General features: G+C 32.5%; 1 protein-coding gene across 3 annotated transcripts in view; it reads right to left on the bottom strand.

Annotated features, from left to right (window-relative positions):
• Positions 1-18426, bottom strand: part of LOC140440098 (uncharacterized) — a 457243-nt gene that overhangs the window by 218639 nt on the left and 220178 nt on the right. The gene's annotated exons all lie outside the window — the stretch shown is intronic.

Below are 18426 nucleotides of genomic sequence, written 5' to 3' on the forward strand. Positions count from 1 at the left end.
CAAAGGCCAACAGTGTTCTCAGACCCTTAGCATTGACGTGTTGAAGAAGTCGTTATTCGTGACTCTTGGCAAATTTTTCAATGATCTTAACAGTATCTATTTCTAATTCCCTATGGAGATCACTGTTCCTATAGTACCAAGGAGCGTTGACAATGCTCCTTAGCACTTTGTTTTGGAATCACTAGATGAACAATTAAAGATAAATTAAGAAGATGGAAATAATACATGCAAGAATTATTCTAAGATACAGCAAGAAACAAAGCAAGAACGATGGCCATTAATCACCAGTCCGAAAGATTTTTATCAATATTCAATATTTTCTTAGTCCGAATTTGACCTTGATTGGTTCTCCATTTCTTTTGACGATTTCTTAGTCCGAATTTGACCTTGATAGGTTCTCCATTTCTTTTGACGATTTCTTCTCAGCTGAACCTCGTTTTTTTAGCATCTTTAGTGATATCACAGAATGGTTCTGGGTCTAGAACTGTTTCTCGCGAGACTTGTTTTACCGTGTGCACCCCTTTATGACCGGGCAAACTCCTGATCTATATCATCATCATTATCATCCAGCCTTCATTTATCACGCCCACTGCTTTACATCATCATCATCATCATCAATCAGCCCTGAGTTGTCCATTGTTGAACATAGGCCTCCTCTAGACTTTTCCATCTGCTTCTGTTCTGCGCCTCTGCTATCCAATTGGTCACGATTCTTTTGAGGTCGTCGGTCCATCGCGTTGGGGGTCTTCCTCGGCTTCGCTTGTCAGCTCGTGGTCTCCACTCAAGCAATTTTTTTGTCCAACTGTCGTCTTTCATTCTCGCAACATTTCCTGCCCATCTCCATTTTTGCCTTGTAATAAGTTCGATAATGTCTTCCACTCCGGTTCGTCTACGAACTTCCTCGTTTCTTATTCTTTTGCTTTACATAGGCTTTCCTTAAACTCCTCCATTCTTTGCGATTTTGTACTTTTTGTTGCAAATTTTTGATGATACGCATGATGTCGTCAGCCCAACTTGTAGGTGGTCTTTCTCTACTACGTTTGTCTGCTCTTGGCTTCCAGTTTGTGATTTTACTTGTCCATGGTACATGAGTTATGCATTCTCTCTACATGGCCTAACCAGTTTCTATAAGGATAGTTCCTGATCTATATAGGGATAGAATATTCGTGGTAATATGTAGATCAGGTACCTTTTTCTCGAGTAGTCGTCGTCGTTTGACAATTTCAGGTTCTTCTCGTTAAACTCTTGTAACCGCCGATTTTTTAAGGGTGCGGATATTAAGCCTACGCACAATCTATAACTTGGAGGACCAGGAACACTTCTGTTAGGCTTGACATACTTTAGTCATGTTCGTCCAGATTTAAGTGAGTAGATCTCTAAAAGTACTAGAAACATATGTACTTCAAATTATAAGAACGTCAAACTATTGAACCGGTACAAGAGGTTAGTGTGTGAAAGGCCAGAATGAACATGGCCAATGAAATTATAATTGAAGGTATGCGTGAAACAGTAACCGTACAACGAATAGAGAATGATAATGAAAGCGAAAATAAGTTGAAATAAGGCAAAAAAAGATGGATGGAAGATGTCAAATATGAATTTAAAAAAGTATCAAAAAATATCATCGCCCGAGCACGCTATATGCTAAAAAACTTAGGTAATAGGATAAACATATCAACGAAAACTAAGTAGTGGAAAAAGCAGATAATTGAAACGTAAACGTACGTTTTTATTGGTATTGTATTTCAATACGCAATGTTACGGTTATTTGTTCAAGGCTCTACAGGTATTACAGTAAAAGTAACTGGTCTAGTATGTTAACACCTTATTAACTAATTAATCTTATTTAAAACTAATTAAGCTGTGGCTTTTTATTTTAAAATTTCAATGATTAGTAGTTTTAGTAATTATTGGCAGCGATTCAATATGACACTCTAATATATTACGAAAGCGTTGACTTGTGAAGATGATTTATAATACACAAAATCTCAGTAAAACGTTTGCACCTGATAGCTGCATATTCCGCAAGATCGAATACACATTTTTTCCATAGGTAACTTGCATGTGGTAAAGATTATTAATTATTTTTTTAATAAAAAAAAGTCCGTGTGCCGGAGTTTTGTTACTAATACAATTTTTTATTTTTTAAATCTTATATACTAAAACGCTAAGCCCTTTTCTTGTTCACCACTTTACTCAAAAACCATATTAGATAATTAAAATATTTTTTTGGAATATTATTAGTATTACGTATGAGATTGTCAAGATATACTTTTGGTACAAAAATTCACTTCCCGTTTTGAGATGACCGGAAGTTAAAATTTACTTTAAGTTTTAGACCCCACAATGTATATATGGATCGAAAGGTCTCGTCGAGACGAATCTAAATATGTACTTCCGGTTGCGATCCGACACCGGAAGTGACCCGAAACGCGCATAAAACGTCAAGATAGAGCAAATCTGACACCGGATTCGTGATCAGCATGCAAAATTAACTGCTAAATGATAACATTGTAACAAAAAACATTGTTTTCGACGAAATATTTCGTGATATTTAATACACTTTTTACTTGCAATATTATTGATGAATGTTATGTATATTCTTGCTTATATTGTTTGTATTGATCTCTTAATTTTTCTCGCAAAATAAAAATTTCATTTAAAAAACTCGATGTCGGGTTGGTCCGCTAGTGATAATCTAATACATTGTCAAGCATAACATTTGGGTCACACTATAATTTGAAAATAATTAAATCTTTTTATTTTTTTTTTGTAACAGTCTACTAAATGAATACTTGAAAAAAGTTGTTTCGTTAAGAGTTTGACAACAAAATGCTCCTTCGCCCAAATTTCTAAAAACCATTATCAACATAGTTTTGTTTCTGTTGTTTTTCTGTTATTTTAAATTTGGATTTAAGTTATACTTAGCCTCCACTTCAAAATTGGACTTGTACCGTTTGTAATTCCCTAGTTATTTTTAGTTTGCAAACGCGTTTATACCTGAATATTTAGTTTCTGTTTCTGCTTACTTTAGTCAGTTCAAGTTTAGTCAAGTTGTTTTTAGTTAGTTGTCCTTAGTTAATATTTAGTTTAATTATTATTTAACGAGACATTTAACCCTCCTTCCCACGGGTGGGGTCTATCAGTACAACTAAAAATGAAATTGCTTAATTTTTTTAATTTTTTTTTTGTAATTTTTTCCTAGACTTGGTGTACCTTTTAATAGCACTGAATAGTACATTTTAGCATAATTTGGTGAAATTGTATGAATCCCTTCAATCGCTACCTGCAAAAGTATCCTGACAGACCCCACCAGTGGGTGGGCGTTTCTTGTTTTGTACTATGGCTTGGTTAATATTGCAGCTATAAATGCATTTATTATATACTGAGATCCAATAATACGAATGCAGAATTTAGGTTTTCTCGTCGATTGTTTCTTTAGGAATTGCGTTAGTCCAGAAAAATATGAAAATACGAGCCCTAAATATGCGTATATAGAGAACATCACAATTACTTGCTGCACAATTTTCTGAAATTGAGCAAATGACGAGGGATGACCCAGCCCCACGAAAACAGGGATGTATAAGTATTATATAAAAAGAAAAACTTGGTACATATTTCTGCCAATTGTACAAAAACTGGTTATGTATGGAACATATAAAAGCATTTTGTGCTGATCATGTAGAAAGAAAATTTACATAATTTAACCCCCTCTATTTTCTGTTTCTAATTTTAATTTTGGATGTATCCTTTTTACTTGTATTACTGTAAGTATATAGAATAATAATATTGTCTTCTTTTATATTTTTCTTTTGTATTTTGCCGTTCATGACTTTTTTAATAAACTCTTGTAAAAAAATAATGGTGTTAGTTATTTCGCAGTAAACTATAAAAATATGTATTGATAGACATATTATATGTACATTTAGGTAGCACAACGTTACATCAGTAAGTTTCCTTAAAAATATTGAAAAATTTTTTTTTTTTTAATAAGGAGAATATTGTTTTAAATTTGGTCCTGATACACCCCACCCGTGTACTTGTGTCACAAGAAAGTCACCCGTGGAATGGAGGGTTAAATGTTTACAAAGGCAGATTGGTACGTACTGTAGCCGACAAAGTAGCAGCTGTGTTAATAATTGGTGAATGTGGAAATAATTTCTTTGCAACGGAACGTCTTTTTAATGACAGGTACCCCGATCGCCCTACATCGAGAGCTTATTTGAGGAAGCTTCTTCGGAAGCATAATTTCAGAAATGGTAGGGAACGCTACTTGTTCTACAGCCCAAATTGCATCTATCTATGGAATCGGTCAAAAGACAGTACACCGAGTGTTGGCTGAAATCAAAATGAATTCTGTGAAAATATGTCCAATAAAATTAACCAACAGCCCGATTACATAAAAACAATTTTTTTTAGTGCCGAAAGTACTTTTTCTCTTAATGAAAATGTTAACACACACAATGTGAGGTATTGGAGTGACACAAATCCTCACGTCTTTCGTGAAACACATACTCAATTTCCAAAAAAAAAATAAATGTTTGGGCAGGTATTTTGGGGAACCACATAGTTGGGCCTCTTTATCTCAATACTAACTTAACCGGTGAATTGTATCTGGAGATGTTACAAAATACAATTGAACCGTTAATGCTTGAAATTCTGGAGGATAATCCAGATAAATTCGGCAACTTGGAAATAACGTTTTAACAATATGGTGCTTTAGATACAAGGTAAGACGTTACCTAAATGAGGAATATCGTGATAGATGGATTGGACGACGAGGTATGATAGAGTGTCCAGCTCGGTCAGCGGACACCATTCGATTTTTTTCTGTGGGGATACTTGAAATCTAAAGTTTAAGCTATAGCACCCGACAATATTGACATTTTAAAACAACGGATTGCTGAAGATTATAGGGCAATTTCCCCCGGCACATTTGAACGAGCACGGCAAGAGTTTAGAAATAGGATGCATTATTGTCAGGAAGTAGACGGAGCACATTTTGAACACTTACTATAAGAACTGGTTGTTAAATATTTATTAATTAAATGAGAAGCTACAATTTTAGTATTTATATAATTTATTCATCACAATGAGGTTAAACTGAAAAAAAATTATTATGACTGAATAGGTACTTTTAATACCTTTCAAACAAGGTATCACTTGCCGTAAGATCCCATTTAAAATAATTATCTGTTACAGAGGCGCTGTAACGTTATCTGTCACTATTACGTCACCTGTTATGACTAGTTGAGAAGCCTACGTCTGTTTATTACCTCCCTCCAAATTTCAATATTCCGTTTGTATCTTACAATACTTCAGTATACGCGTTCTGATATCTCCTAAAAAATGTGATTGGTTTTTTACTCATAACTCGGTGTTAGTTTTTAAGCTATGAAGTGCTCCACTTTTAAGCTATAAAAAACCATTTTGTAGTTCTTTTTCAGAACAAATAAAATCATTTAAATCAATTTTTTTAAACACTTATTTTTAAAAGGGTTGCAGAGTTGAAAGGACTTTAACGAGTCACTAATCACGAGTATATGGAAACTTTGAACAGCCATATCTCAACCAATTTTTATTCTACAGAAAAACAAAAAAAAACCAAAATGTTCAGAAAAGCAAAAGTTATATTTTTCTACTCTTCGAGATTTTTCGTATCACTAATATCTTTTAAGTTATTTTATCCAAATTTCAAAAAAATTTTTACTTTAAAATCAAATTTTTTCAAAAATAAGCACTTTAAACAGGTCAAACTTACAAATCATATAAACCATACAGTAAAGTAAAGTAAATTGTAAAACAGTAACGATTAATTTCATTTGGGATGCTAATTAGGGGGTGATTTTCACGATTTTTTTACCAAAAAAGGGACCAAATTTATTTTGAGCGAAATCACTTAATTTTGATGCTAGAAACTTTTTTAAAAAACAAAAATAAGCTTTTTAAAACACTTTAAAACCTTTTTTGATCAGTTTTGAAAAGTGCTTCATTTTTTGGTTATTTCGCATTGAAATATTCGATATGGAATTTAACAGATATGAATCTACTTTTCATAAGCTCTTCTTCTATTTTTTATAAGCTACATTATTATAAGATACATTTTTTGGTATGAATATTTTTTCGATAAAATATTTATTTTATCAGTCATTTGTGAAAAATTGTCTGTTTTTTTTTAAATGAACATTTTCACTCACAAATAACTCAAAAAAGTATTGACTTAGTGGTCAAAGTAAAAAACTCTGTATAAATTAATTAGAGTTAGTCAATTTATCCATTACCGGACTTATTTTGAATATCTGTTTTACCACCCCCCGAGAAGCCAAAGTAAAGGAACCCTGAGCTCAAGTCCAAAAGTGAACTAGAAGGTAAGAGGAACCTAAATCAAAATGTACAAGCATATCCGTCGTGACGAGGAAAATTACACTCCAAAACGGTCATTTACTGGCCTATTTGTAGAGTAGAGTCTTTATTATATTCTACTATCTATCTTTTAAATAAGGACTATGTTTTTAAATAATTTTATGACTAAAAGTTATAGTTGTGAATAGATAGCGACAGTTACCACACAGTTATCGCTTATTTTACTTTTAAAAAGGTTTTTAAATAGGTAGACAGGTAAATGGTATACATTACTTGATAAATAACCTTGTGAGTTTCAGGGCATTTAAGAAATAGAAATAACACATGATTGTCTCGGGAATAATGGAAAAAGTAATTTGTATTGTTATGATTTGCATGTTTTTACGATTTATTAGATCTTATCTCTACTTGAGCTTACATTTACAAAACAAATACATTTTAATACGATATCTCAGGGCTCTTTTACTTACTATTTAACAAAAAAACGTCGCTTTAAAGTATTTTTTATAGTTGCCCTTGAGGAAAGAGTACAATAGGAAAATAAATTAAAAAAAAACTATGAAATTATAAAGCAAGTGTTATATATTTTGTGTTATGTATTATGAATGTAATAAGTTTGGCATTCCAACCATACATTCTGGTTGGGACGCCCCAATCATAATATATTCTGATTGGGGCATCCTAACTTTTTGAAATATAATTTTGGACATTGTGACCAGATCCAAGCTTTTTATGTACGCATCAATCAATAAATTTGGAATTGTGTTAGTAATATTGGAAATAACCAACCGTTACGCTGGAGTAATAGGTGTTCACCTCTGAATGTATTTCATTGATATTGATGAAACAAAAGAAACACATATGTAGATACACATATCTTGAGCACGAAATACAATGGGAGAGAACAACCAAACGCATGAGATACAGCGTGACATAGGTTTAGGTTGAGCTGCTTTTGCAAAAGAACAATGCATGTTACCTGTAATGACATATGGAGCAGAGACATTAACATTAACAAAAAGACAGCCAAAATTTTAAGAGTAGCCTAGAAAGCTATGGAAAATCATTTTGGAATCACTAAAAGAGACAAAATACCCAATAACACTAGCAGACAAAGAACGAAGGCCAAAGACATAGTGAAACATGTAACTACCATGAAACAGAGATGGAAAAGTCTTGTGGTGAAGACATTGAAAGACAGATTAACCAGAAAAATAATAGAATGGAGACCACGAGTACACAAACATAACAGAGGTCGACCACTGACGCGTTGGAGCGACGGCGTAAAAATAATTGCTGGGAACCAAAAGATGACAGCCCAGAATCGAAAGACAGAGGAGCCTAGGGAAGGCCTATATTCGTCACAGGAGACTAACAACTACATGAGGATGATGTTGATGATTTTGTGTGAGCCCAAAAATGTTGTTTACTTGATGCGTAGATGCACACAAGATTATTGGCTACTGTTAATACAGAAAGGACGTTTTGCAGGTGAACAATGAAGCCTAAAGCTACGAAGTAGCCGGAGATTCTAGCATCATTAATTACTGTTGAAAGTACAATAGTTTGTTCTTTAGAAAGGTATTTGTAACTATTCAAAATATCTCGAGTAGATTGTTTGTGATGTGCGTTGTGAAGGTGAGGGTGACATATTCTCATTTAAATTGTGTTTATTAATTTTCTACATTCTTTTTCTAGCGTGATAGGATTTATTTAGAATTTGTTGTTTGATATAAAAATTAACGTATTTACAGAAAATTGTTGAAGTCCTGGTTTATCACTAGTTACTAAGTTTTATCAAGTACACGAAACCGACTCAAATGTGATTTATAAACCAGTGGTCAGAACCTGATCCTTTGATGGAAAGTTTATTTATCACGGTAACTAGATCCTTTGGAAATCATTGCAAATCTTACATGAATACATTTTTCTCATAAATTTTTTGTCAAGAAACAAAATGCTGCTTACAAACTACATATAAGTCACAGTAGGCATTGAAAGTAAATGGGCGCTCACAAAGAGGCGCCGAACCTCGCTCTGATCATAGGATCGTACCTATTATCGATCGATAGGCAAAATAAATGCATTATTTTAAATGCGAGCGTTCACTGTCTGTGCTATGATTTAGGCGAGGATACGATGCGATGGTCTCCGTTATGAACATACCCTAAGAATTTATTTTGGGATTTCGCAATCCTAAGTTTGTATAGATTGTTCAAAAATTCAAATAGGAAAAATAGGAACGTTTAAAACTTGCTGATTTTATATACCAGCACAGTACACCAATCATACAGTAATCATTATTTGTTTTACTCCATCAAAATCAATGTATAAAGATAAGCAAATAATTCTGAATACTGCTACTCACCTATTAAAACGTGTGTGTATATAAACGTTTTGACATATTTTATTTGAAACTTAAGTGTTGACTCGATTAAGTGATGTCGCGACTAAATACTGAATTTTATAAATACATAATTATCCGAGTTATTTACAAAATAAAATTGTATCACTGGAATAAAGTATTCTATACGAAGACGAAAAAATTCAGTGTCTATATTATGCTTGTTCACTGTTTACCAACTTTAAAAATGAAACTAACATAAAAACGACATAACCTTTGGAAATAGCCGATAGATAATATGGTAAATATAACGACTAATTATTATTTTTAAATATACAGGGTATTCAGTTAAGAATGGGACATATTATAAATAGTAATTCAAGATTCTCTGCTTCAAAATAAGACGTTTCAAAAAATATGCTTGGGAAACATGTTGATTGTTTCCGTATTAATACAGAGTGTTAGAAGTTAAAAATTAATAGAATATTCATCATATTTTTGTATACGTAGGTATAATTTTCCTAAATTTGATAAAATTTTTTTGTCTCATAAGATATTCGTAACACAATTCGTTAATTTTACTTTCCCAGTGGAGTAAGCATGGGTAAGCAAAAGCTTTTCTTCTTCTAAAGTTTACGCCACTGACGGCACACTTCGGAATACCTACTGCTATAATTTTTTTCGTGTGTTTTAAGTAAATTGTGTATTCCTAGTAGAAAACCTATTCATCATATTTGTGCATGAAAAAGTGTGCATATTTTTCGTTTCGAACTTTGTGGCTTGTTGAAAATAGTTATTAGGTACAAGACTGATTTATAAAGGTCGGTACACATATACGAGCCATACGGTATGCGAACGCTATATTCGTTAATGTGTATGGCAGAAAAAACCGCTTGCGTACTGTTTCATCGTGACTCGTCGCGAACCAAATTGTTGCGGTTTATTCCACGACTTCAAAAGAAGCTCGTCTTTCAGTTTGGACGGCGCTTATTAGACGCAGCGAACATTTTTATTGTCTCATCGAGAAAACAGTAAACTGATTATTGTACATATTTTTATTTTTGTTAAACAAGCAAAAACAGAAACATAAATCAGTATTATACCCAAATTATAAATAAAATGAATCATTTCGCACATGTGTGTTCGTCGTTGGTTTGTCGCTTTCCATGGATCGAGATAAGTATGCGTATGCGATCAGTACGATGTAGAATATTTTTCAAGGATCTGTACGCGTACTGTACGTATACCGTTTGTACTGTCACTATCATTTTAAAATATTAAAAGTGTCCGTTTGTTATAAATTATTATTATCAGTTACATTAGTACGTTACAACGAATTTTCATACAATAAAACATTTACTACTAACCAATGAACCAGTGAGATTGCAATTTTGAAAACATTTTCTTAGTTTTCAAGATAATTACTACTATTTTTAAATAAAATTTCTTTCAGTCACGGGGCCACGTTCACTTGCTGCGAAGAGTAGAACTGAAGAAGCAATCATTCTTGGGTAATTCAAAATATCCTTTGACAATGTTACAAAGATAATAAAGAAATAAAAGAAAAAATGTTTCTGGATTAGAACTAGCGTAACAATTAGTGCAGGATTAAATAAAAAGGAGGTTGATAAATAAAATACACGTGATCACAGATGACTATTAGAAAGCTGCTTGGCGTACCAGAAGAGGAAGCAGCAAATAAAAAAATTACATTTTTTCTTATTTTTTACAACATAATTTATTTAGATCAGTTACTTTTTTGGTTTACGCTTTTATAAATTGTTTTGTCTAAATCTTATTATAAAAACGTTTATAATAATTATTTCAGTTAAAATATTTTAGTTACTTTACATTTCTTTGTCATTTTCTAGTCTGAAACAAAGGTAGATTGTCAGTCGACGTTGGACCATTTACTTAAAGAATTCGTGGCGCATCAGTTAATGGTTAATGAGATCACATCGGCTGCTCATTTCACCTCCAGGATCCCTTATACCAGTCTTTAACTCACATGAAATTATTTTGATATTATAAGTTTAGAAAGTTATCCTGAAAATACGTACATATTGTTTATACATATTTAGTGTTTTTTATTTCAATATAAATCAATAGATCATACTGTGATTGTGTTTAACATTTAAATTTAATAAGGTATCGGGTGGTATCATACCTATATTATCTATATCATTGTGGTTATAACGGAAATGATGTCATGTCTTGTCTCGCTAGGATAAGAGAACTTTGCAAGGCCAAGTTAATATAATTTAAAACAGAGATAAGTAAATTTATTTATATATTCAGCAAACATGACCATTAACATTTGTAAGAATATAAAAAAAATTTCCTAGTAAAATAAGTAGTATTTGTCATAAATCACGGAATAAATAAGAGATAAAAAGTTAATGAACTTTGATTAAAGCATTTTTTCAGGTTTTTCTTTCTTCGCTCTTGCATTCTTTCTGCTAGGACTTAAACATTTCACGTTTTTTAAATATTTTGTTTTAACCATATCCTATTGTCCTTTCAGATTCATATGGATACCGTAAGTTTCTTGGCTTCTTTTTCCTTAAAACTTAATACCACTAAGATATGTCTTTTTCGTTAATCATTTTCCATTCACTCCTGAATGTAGGTCTCCCCCAATTGCTTCCATCTTTCTCTAACTTGCGTCAATCTAATTCACTGTTTGCCTACCACTGCTCTTAAGATAACACCTGTTATCATCATATCTGGCTATGTGACCGGCCAGCGTCAATATGCCATAGATTTTCCAATAAATCGTTGCAAATTATGTTGCATTTCTCTTTTTTTAATTTGATTTATTGTCTAGGTTACAGAAAGTATATGATTCTTGATTTTAAGGAGCGGATGGGGGCGATGGTTTTTGCTTTTTCGAAATCTATTTTGTGGCCTGTCTCAATATGATGTTTGGCTAGGGCTGAAGTAGTATCGGAATGTTTGACTGATATGTTCGTAAATACGGTTATGGATTCGTCGGTTTGTCTGTCCTATGTATGTACGTGGGCAACTGGAACAAGGTATCTCGTAGACACCATGGTCTTCATTGGGGATTTGGTCTTTTACGGATCTGACGAGATTGGACAACTTGGAGTGAGTAGTGAAGATGGTTTTGATGTTTAGAGGAAGAAGAGTTCTACTGATCTTGTCAGTGACACCTTTAATAAAAGGTAAAAAGATTTTGGGTTGATCCGGCGGCAAGGTTTCTTTTTTTGGATGGAATGGGGTTTAGATGTTTTTGAATGCTCTTATTGATTTGGGTTTTGTGGTAGCCGTTTTGTAAGAGTGTTTGCCTTATTGAATTGATTTCGGATGACTTATGATTGTTGTCGCTAAGTCTTATGGAACGAGAAATGAGAGTGTTGAAAACTGAATTGAGTTGGGCGGGGTGATTTTGGAATGACTTGATGGTCAGGACATGATTTAAGAAAAGCAAGGTCACAGAGAAGACGGTATTTGCGTGTTAGAAGATTAGAAAAAGATTTAGTAAGAATGAAAAATTCCTCCCCGGAGAGGCGAATAAAATGTTCGGATAAATTTCCGCGGTCAGATGAATGAAAATTACTAAGTTCTCGGGAAGAACCGCGTTGAGAATTGAAAACTCGACGTTTAGGCACCTATTTTGGAGCCATTATCAAGACTGATAGAGCCGAGTTTTCAATTCTCAACGCGATTCTTCCCGAGAACTTGGTAATTGTCATATATATATACAGTATACTCCCTCTATAACGAACACGGTTATTACGACGTTTTGCTTATAACGAGGTACATTAGATGTCCCGTGAAATTTCTATTGAACTATAACCCTCTATAGCGAGGCAAATTTGGTTATAACGAGAGAAAATAAGATCGAAAAACGTGTTTTTTTACGTTGCCACGGCCCGGCCGTGGCTATAAATAAATGCCCTTTTTAACTGCCGCCCGCAATAAACTTCTTCTGTTTAATCTATCGACCGATATTGTGTTGTCGGAAATTAACAATTTATAACTCACAAGTGTCAGTGTAGTGGTTTAACCATTCGCACCTAATAATAAGAAGGTCCTAATAGACAAGATGTAGAAAGTGCTTTAAACGTTGTAAGAAACTTTATCCAAAGACAAAACGCAAATGAAGAAACATACAACTGTTTCACGTCTTTAGAAAATGATAGATATAATGATACTGGACAATTTAAAGCAGTCAAAAATGACAGACTTCTTCCAATTGAAGAAGGAATAGTTTATGTTATCCTTGAAAATATGCTTTATACAGATTTACAGAATACAGATATTTGTTTTAACGTGTATCATTGACAATAAAAGTAAACAACTTTCAAAAACGCCATTCAAACAATATTTAGCATCTTATATTGCTCCGAATAGCTTCACTATAGGAAGTTAATGTTTTAAAAAACTACATATTCATATGTATGCACAGTATTATTTTTGTTTGATATAACGAGATCGGCTTATAACGAGGTAATTAGTTTGTCATTTCAGTTCCCGTTATAGAGGGAGTCTACTGTATATATATATATATATATATATATATATATATATATATATATATATTAATCCTAAAACTAAGATTAATACTATTACAAGAGTTAATATTAAACCCAACAGGTTTCCGGTTAAACAGCGCCGAGCTTTCGACATCCTCTCTGATGTCTTCTTCAGGGCTTGCGAGGTCTCAGTCCTCTAGTAACAAAGTTAAACGAATTCCTGTCGATTTTTTCCTAGTTGCAAATTTTTCATTTTCTGTGCACTTTGCAAATGCATTTTTCTTATGCACAAAATGTAATTTTTATTTTACCACCATGAATTTTGTTCACAAACTTTTCTGTCACTTTCCCGAATCGAATGCAAAAGGTTTCACAGCGATTCATCTTGCTGCGGAAAATATGTACGTTCAGTGTAGTACAGAAAAAGTGACAATAAACATTTTTGTTCAAAATGATCTCAGCTACATTTCTTGTTTGAAAAATTTTTCTCTACGATGTACAGAAAAAACTTTTAAAACTTTTATTTCTCTTGAAAATTGTTATGAAACACTAAAACTAATAGTTGCTGAGATATATGAGAAAAAATGAGGAAGAATACTGCATTTTTTGAATTTTTTTAATATAATGTTTAATAAAAAATTAAGACCACTTTTGAAAAATCAGGTGTACTGAAATTATGACTTCTAGTGATACTTGGATGCGATTTATAAAATAAAAAACTACGTGTATACGGGGTGGGCCGGATAAACGGTCAATTAGAAGTATCCCGAGAACTAAAGGTAACTGAATTATAAAAATTGGAATAAAGGGGTTTTGAAGAGTGACCGATTTAATGAAATTTTTTTAATCTATTTGCTACTTCCGGTTATACCGGAAGTTGCTTATAACTTCGTTTTTTTTTAATGGAACACTCTGTATATTTTTTAATTTTAGAAATATTCACGTTATTTTAAACATTTTTTGTAAATACTTTTCTATACCTATTTTGAACCGTTTTTGAGTAATAATGGTAATTTTATATGAAAATTACACTTTTCTACCATGTATATAAAGTTCAATATCCTCTAATGTAATTAGAATAAAAGTTTAAACTCCTTAGGAACTTAACCAGATACATCATTATATTTTATAGTGTAAAGTTGTCTTTTTCATTATAGAGGGTGCTGTCAAAATTGGCATAAAACCGGCATCTTAAATTTTCGCCTAATTCATTTTTTTTTCAAATGGGATACCCTGTATGTGATTCATTATTTTAGAAAAATATGTTTTTCACTATCGATCTGTATAAGTATCCCCTATAGCTATCTCTTGAAGTTTTCAAATAAATTATCTTTATTCATTTTTGTTACAAATCGTTTTCGTAGACTATGTTATGTTAATTTGCAACTTTCATATTGTAAGTTAAACATTAAACAATTAAAAAGATGCTATCAAAGAAAATCGGCAGTAGCTTATTAATGTAATAAATATTTAAAATGTTACCCATCAACATCCAATCATTTATGATTTCGTTCAATTAGATTTTCATTAATTGCTCTTGATATTGATTCTTTATCTATTTCGTTATATAGCATAATATAAACTAAATGTGGCGACTGCCCAAAAACTTACATCGGTCAAACTGGTAGAACTTTTAACAAACGTATAGCAGAACATAAAAGAGCTTTCAATAATAGAAAAACAGATTCTACATACGCACTTCACCTTCTAGATCATAATCATTCTTTTAATGACGAATTTCAAAACACCTTTATTTCAATGTTCATAATTCAGTTATCTTTAGTTCGGGATATTTCTCATTGGCCATTTATCTGCCGCAACCTGTATACTTCCACCCAAATGTAGGCATTTTAAAATACCTACTGGTATATTATTGTTGGGACACCATATTTATCTGTATGTTTCTTTCAATATGTAAATTAATGTGACTTGACAATGATTAAAATTCAAAAATATTCTATTAATTCATTTTATGTTACCATTATGTATACAGCTATCTTCCAAATATATGGTTTTATTGTATGGGAATACGAAACGATTAAAATTAAAACTACCAGACACCAACCACAAAAAAGCGAGTTAGTTTCTCCGATCTTTTTATTAAAAAACCTCTAATTTAAAAATAAACATGTTGAGTCGTCAACAGACACATGGTAAGTAAAAAGAAGATAAAATGTAATCATTTGTATACAAGCACACTGTGATGTCGGGATTTTTAAAATACCAATAAAATAAACATTGAGAGCACATAAATCAAATGTTTTTGTATATATTCTTGACCTACATTTTAAACTTTTCTAGTTATTATTTCACTGACCTATTTAAAATAAATAAAATCAACATCAAAAGTGATTTTGAGGTAAATGTTTTTGGCACTCATTAGTTATTTACCTCTGCTGCGAATGTTCCAGATATAAATATGGGAGGATTATATAAAATTAAATTCACGGACCACGGGTCATATGATATGCACAATAAAGTTCGTAATATCTGATAAGGTGAAAGGTCGAATGTGCTCACTGCACAAAAAGGTAAATTAGATAAGGCGAAAAGCTCGGATTCATTTGAAAAAACATTCTCATGAAATAATATTCGTAATAACAAGGTTCAAGAAATCGCCCATGCAAAAAGTAGTCCCAATTTAATTTACACATTTTTTAATAGATTGTAAAAACTGGGACATTTTTTTTTAATTTTTTTGAAACCTAAAGGTTCTGATCATTTTCGAGTTATAAACAATTTAAAGCAAAATAAAAGCGAAAAATTACGATTTCAAGGCTCAAAACCAAAGTAGTCCAATCGTCAGAGATTTGACCTCTAAAAATCCATACGAACAAGCTGAATTTTGCTGAGAATGTCAATTTTAGAATCTAAAAAAGATGCAAAAAAGTTTGGCCCTCCTACCTAAAACCCCCCTCGTAGTGCTGTCCTCCTAGTGATCCCCTTATAAGAAACAAAGCTGAACAATTTGCTATTGAAATGGGGAAAACAATTATTTTCAGCCTAGACAGCTTCAAACAACTCAACAAAATTTCATTCAGATCTATTTGTGGAAAAGTGGGGCCATATATCAGCAAGCAGCCAACCAATGGAAAAAAAAAATTGGAGTAGATGATTCAGGATATAACTGAAAGAGATAACACTTCTAATTGGTGCAAACATGGACGGATCAGAAAGGCTGCTTCTACTAATGATTGGCAAGTCAGCTAATCCGCGTTGTTTTAAAAGCCTCAAGTCAAAACCAGTGGAATATGTGAATAGCGCAAGAGCTTGGATGACTAGTGATCTTTTCGAGAAATGGCTGATGAAATTAGACAAAAAGTTCTTAAAATATAAGTTATTTTTTTCCCCTCCAACATGACTTCAGTTCTCCAACTATGGGCCAGGGCATCAACAAAAATCTTACAACATTTTAAAATAAAGTTAGACATTCTTCAAGCCTCTTGAATGTGTAAGAAAGCTGGTTTCGTAAAAAAGGAGGAGAATGCAGAAAACGCTAACGACACTAACAGAAGAGCTGCTTTTAGTTGGCGGCTGGGAGAACGTCATTTCTGATCCTGCCACCTCTTATGAAAAGTTTGTCAATGATTGAAAACAAGAAAGTGACGAAGACGACGCGTCATCAAGCTAAACTCTAAAAAATTTCGGATTTCTAAAGTCTGTCTTTTTTTACTAATTGTAACACATGTTCTTATTTTTGAGACAAAATGTTTTATTGTTGTAATGACGCGTTCTCACTGGGCGATTTTTTCGACCAAGATTTGGCCAAAAATACCAATACTACCAAAATACCACACCTGCAAATGATAAAAATCGACAATAATTGACAATTTTTTTATAGCTTGCAAATTTTTTTATTGGTATTCTTCGCCAAATTTTGTTGGCCCATTTTTTTCGTTCGACAAAATTGGGGCAAGAATAGGAATGAAAACATCTGCAAGCGATGGCCAACTATTGTTGATTTTTATCGTTCGTAGATGTTTTTGTAGGAAATTTTGTTTTTTGTTGAAATATTTTTAATTCGAATTCTTGGATAATTCGAATTTTTAACGGTCCCCTGAGATCCGAATTATCCAAGTTTCACTGTATTATAACAATAAAAACCATCGGTATTGCGCCAGAAAATTACCAAAAAATTATATTGAAGGAAATTATATTTCAAAGTTCAAAATCGGTATATGTAAAAAAAATGTATTTTATGGGCTTTCAATGAAGTAATTGTCTTCATATTATTTTAATCCGATGCATCTCGAGACACCTAAAAAAACTTATTATGAAATGTCAAAGCTCCTTTAGTTTTGTTTTCAATAAATTAATTTAATTACACTCTACCAGCGGTTCTCAACCTTTTTTACTCAGCGACGCACTAACGTACTCCTTACAGATTCGCGACACCCTTATATGTACAAATTTTTGCTAGTGGTAGGTAAGTACAGATGAATATATTAAACATATTATTTTTTATTTCGTAAAAACATAACAAGCCAAAAACAAAACAGAAAGAATACATAAAATTAGTGTGAAATTTGACCCCAATGACTTTTGCAAAGTATATCTATCCGAGGACGAATTGTAGACAGACACACTCTCATCTCGCTGTCCACATCAAGTAGTCGAGACCGGTAGCTAGATTTTATATTTTTCATTGCAGAAAATGCAGATTCACATAAGTACGAGGTCGAAAACGGCAGTAAAAGTGATACTGCTTTCTTTGCTAATTCTGGGTATTCATTCTTAACTGAAATCCAAATAACATCCGGAGCTACTTCTCTAAATTTTGATTTTAAAACTGTGCCAGAATACACTTCAATAAGTTGTTCCTTTTCAGAACTGATTAATTCTGCCTTTCTTACGTTGTTCTCGTCAAATGCAATTAACCATTCACAGTTAGCACTCAAGACAGAGGGAAAGTATTTAGTTATCCCTTCTTGCAACTTACATAAGTGCTCTTTCATCCTCTCCTTTAGTAGAGTTTGTTCTTCAGATTTCAAATTAATTAAAGTTATAGAGGTTTCGGGAAAAGCAGTCAAATCGTTTTTTTTTTCTATAACCGAGTTCCAGAATGTAAGTTTCTTGGAGAACGCAATTATTTTATCAGTTGATGATATTATGGTTTCCTTTCGTCCTTGCATAGTTGCATTCAAAGAATTTAGCTTATTAAAAATGTCAGAAAGGTAAGCCAACTTAGCACACCAAAGAAGGTTTTTACAAAAACCACTT

Source organism: Diabrotica undecimpunctata, chromosome 4 (assembly GCF_040954645.1).
Source record: "Diabrotica undecimpunctata isolate CICGRU chromosome 4, icDiaUnde3, whole genome shotgun sequence".
Classification (NCBI taxonomy): Eukaryota; Metazoa; Arthropoda; class Insecta; order Coleoptera; family Chrysomelidae; genus Diabrotica; species Diabrotica undecimpunctata.